Source organism: Sturnira hondurensis, unplaced genomic scaffold (assembly GCF_014824575.4).
Source record: "Sturnira hondurensis isolate 20B ecotype Veracruz unplaced genomic scaffold, ASM1482457v3 Scaffold0016433, whole genome shotgun sequence".
Taxonomy (NCBI): Eukaryota; Metazoa; Chordata; class Mammalia; order Chiroptera; family Phyllostomidae; genus Sturnira; species Sturnira hondurensis.
Genome location: NW_028089064.1, coordinates 1,152,863 through 1,157,255, shown reverse-complemented (window position 1 = coordinate 1,157,255; position 4,393 = coordinate 1,152,863). Strand labels below are relative to the sequence as shown.

The following is a 4,393-nucleotide window of genomic DNA, read 5'->3' as shown; positions in this document are numbered from 1 at the left end:
AGTTCTAACATTAGAAGTGTCAGTAAACAACAATTTTAAGTGATTGATTTTAAAAGTGTATGATATACAGTGCCTTTGGAAGTCCTGGGATCTGTCCATTGCTTTAACGGGGTTTAGACGGAGCAAACCCAGGGACTCCCCTTCTTTCCAACCACCTTCCAACCTCTCTGCCAGCCACATGCCCTTCAGAACCACCTCAGCTATCCTCAGCCTCAGAGACCAGCCAACACCATTTTTTTTCATCTTGACTCTTCATTGCCAAACAACCATGAGATCCCAAATTTATCAGAATTTTTCCACCAAGGTGGAGGCTGCTGTCAAATTCCTGACCAACCTGCATCTGCAGACCTCCTACACTGACCTCTCCCTGGGTTTCTATTTTAACTATGATGATGGAGCTCAGCAGGATGTGAGCCACTTCTTCCAAGAGTTCAATGAGCAGAATGAGGGTGCCCAGTATCTCTTAATGCTGCAAAACCAGCACAGTGTCCACGTTCTCTTTCAGGACATGCTGAAGCCTTCCCAAGACAGTTGGGTAAAACTCAGGATGCCACAGAATCCACCTTGGCCTTGGAGAAGGACGTGAACCAAGCAAGCCCTTTTGGATTGTATGCTCTGGGTTCTAGTTGCACAGACTCCTATCTCTGTGACTTCCTGGAGAACCATTTCTTGGATGAGGAGGTGAAACTCATCAAGAAGATAGGTGACCATCTGATGATCATTTGCAGACTAGACAGTGCCAAGGCTGGGATGGGTGAGTATCTCTTCAAAAGGCTCACCCTCAAGCATGGTTAGTAAGTCTTTGGAACATAGAAGCCCTCTGCATTTCCCTGGTGTCTGGCTTTTTCCTGAGTCTCTCCCCAAAACCACTAGACATAATTTCACTTCCCTAGAGACCTCACCCATAATTTAACCTTCCTAGAGACCTCACCCATTGTCAAATGGAAAAAAGCAAAGGTTTTTGTAGAAAAAAATGCTTATGATATAATACAAATATAGAGAAACAAAGTAAGAATACTGAAATCCATATAAGCTTATTATGCATTAATAAAAACAAATTTGGAAAGATGAACCTCAAACTACCTTTATTAACAGTAAATAGAAAGCTTTAATTAATTAGTAATAGTTTGTTAAATGGAATATTTTTATGAAAAACATACCAAAATATTTTATTTTTTTGGAGAGTGGGAAAGGGAAGGTAAAAGAGGGGGAGAAAAGCGTCAAAATGAGAGCGAAACTGCAATCAGTTGCCTTTCATGTGCACCCTGACTGGGGACCAAACCCACAACTTAGATATGTGGCCTAACTGGGAATCAAACTGATAACTTTTTGGTTTGAAGGACAATATCCAACCAACTGAGCCACAGCGGCCAAGGCAAGCAGAAATATGTCCATGATGGTGGAAGAGTATTAGGAAAAATTTCCTCTCCTTCTGTACATCAAACCCAGAAACATCCAAAGTATTAAAAACTGAAGCAAAGATGATTAATAACATTTCAATAAACAGGAAACATTAGATGAAAACATGTTTGGAATGAGGGAAATTAGATGAGGTTTTTTTGTAGACATATTTAATACCTCTATGGCCTTTAAATAGAAGTCAGTTGTAAATGTGAGACCAGTACTCAGGCTAAAATTCAGAATCAAATTCATCCTAGTTATAATTTTGGTGGAGGGAGAGAGAGAGACTTAGAGAAGAGCCCCAAATCCAACACTTCATCTATCAAAGGAATCTCTTCTCCTGGGTGTTAACAGCGGCAAAGTGGGGAATGTGGATATACATACCCACATGGCAGTAACTAGATGTCCCTACACTCAGACGGAAGCCAGGAAAAAATGAAGTTTTAGTAATATTCACAGTCTCAAAACGTAATACCCAGAACACGTACACTTCAAATAAAAAAATATTTCTTTATAATGGAACCAGAAGATTACAGTTTACATAAAAAGAAAGGCAGCAGATAACAACATTGAAATGACTGGTACAATAAACTTGTCTCTCATGAGTTTAAAGCAATGATTATAAGAATCCTTCAACATGAAAACATAAAAACTTTTAAAAGAAATGAAAAAAATATAGCAGGGGCCCTGGCTGGTGTGGCTCAGCCAATTGAGCGTGGGCCTGCAAACCAAAGGGTCAGTGGTTCAGTTCCCAATCAGGGCACATGCCTGGATTGTGGGCCAGGTCGCCAGTGGAGGGTGTGTGAGAAGTAGCCACACATTGATCTTTCTCTCCCTCTCTTTCTCTCTCCCTCCCCCTCTGTCTAAAAAATATAAATAAAATCTTTTAAAAAACCGGAAGTCTCAGAAAATATACAGAACACATACATATTAAAACAGAAAAATTAAATGACTAAAAATATCAACAGATAGATTCAACAACAGAATTTACAAGGCAGAGGAAAATAAGTCAGTGAAATAAAAATAGTAGTAAAAATTAAACGATCTAAACAGAGAAAAAATATACTAAAAAAATGATTGGTGAGCTGTGGGCTACACCAAAAGACCTAATACTTGTGTCATCTGCATTCTGGAAGGAGAAGGTTATCTGAGCGAAACGGAAAAACTAAAAGAAATAAAAGTTTCAAAATTACACAAAATAAAGAATTTTATTGATTTAAGAAGCTAAATGAACTTCAAGGAGAATAATCACATTATAGCCAGACTTCCGAAAACTAAAGAGAAAGAAACTATCATGAAACTAGAAAACAAGAAATTTCACTTTACCTACAAAGAAAAAAAAATTCAATGACAGTGAATTTCTCATGAGAAAACATGAAGGCCCATGGAAGCACCATAATACCATTCAAGGGTTTAAAGAAAATAACTCTCACTTGAATATTATATCCAGCAAAAAATATCTTTCAGTAATGTGGGGGGAACAGAAAAAATGCTTAGAAGAAACGAGATTAAGAAAATTTGGCACCAACAGGTATACACTTTATATGGCTAAATTAACTTCTTTAAATGAAATTATGTGACACACAAATTCTGAAACACCAGGAAGAAAGAAAGAACAAGAGAAAAAAGTAAAAATATGGATAAATACATTTTTACTATCTTATTTATGTGCAGAAAAACTTAGGTAAATTGCCAAACATTTATGCCTCTTGAAACAGCCAATTCAAAAGGATTGTATATAATATGACTCCATAACCACATATATACATACAAACATTTTTAAATGATACAATTATAGAAATTGAAAATAAATGAATGGTTTCTGGGAGTAAATGTGAAAATGGGTGTGTCTGAAATAGACTGATAAGACATTCTTGTGATGATAAGGATGGTCTATAATTTGATGTATCATTTTTAATGTCTTGATTTTTCAATTTAACTATATTGTTGCAAATTATTACCCTTGGGGGAGAGTAGGTACATGGGATCTCTTATAATTTATAACTGTATATAAATCTATAATTTTTCTTAAAATTAAAAAAAATATTTAATGGTAATAATGATAATATGACAGAATATCTTAGTGAATTTTTTAGTGTCTAGGTTCCACTGTAAAAAATTGAGAAAGTAGAAAGATTATTTAAAAAATGGACTTCAGTATAAGCATACCTCAGGCATATTTGAGCTACCACATGGATAGATAAAGAATTTTTATGCTATTAGCTGTCATGTGTCAGTTAAGGATTTAGGACTTTGAATCATACATCCAACAGAATGTAATAAAATAAAGCACAGAATGAAGTGGAGTGAAGTAGGGTAACTTTTCAATGACTTTTTAACCAGATAATTCAACTAAAGTTAGACTAGTTTAATAAATACATTAATGTCTTATTTCATAATTCATTGTATTCACTTAACATTTACTGTTACTAATTATGGAAGCTATTAAAGCAAATGTGGACTATGTAGATGGGCAAAGAACTCAATTCTAAAATTCAGTTTTATTACCTGAAATAGAGTGACCATATAAACTATCTCAGAGAATCCATTTAAAGGTATAATAATATAATGTTTATATATATAAAACATTGTTATAATATAATTACCAAAATGGAGAACAAATTAGTGGCTGCCAGTGTTTATCCACACATATAAATTACTTGTATGTGTGTGTGTGTACACCTACACACAAAACAAAGTACCTAACCTAGATCCTGATATGAATTAAATGGTTAATATATAGTAGTCATTGCTTTACATAGCTAGTACTATTCCCAATAAACTTTGGCATTATATGAATAATTGTAATATTAATAAAAGAACACTGGGAGAATAAAAAGTAGGGGTAACATGGTGCTTTGAAGAATGAGCATCATTTTCAGAAGCAGAGAAAAGAGTGAAAAATAATTTCAACCCAGATCAATTTACTGTCATCTAGTGCTGTTCCATAAACATTAGCAATATCCAAGGGACAAAACAAAGGGATCCGTGA

The 4,393-nt window shown here is 34.9% G+C and overlaps 1 pseudogene; it reads left to right on the top strand.

Moving 5' to 3' along the window:
- Window positions 1–268: 268 nt before the first annotated feature.
- On the top strand, window positions 269–795 carry LOC119000894 (ferritin light chain-like; annotated as a pseudogene).
- Window positions 796–4,393: the final 3,598 nt, after the last annotated feature.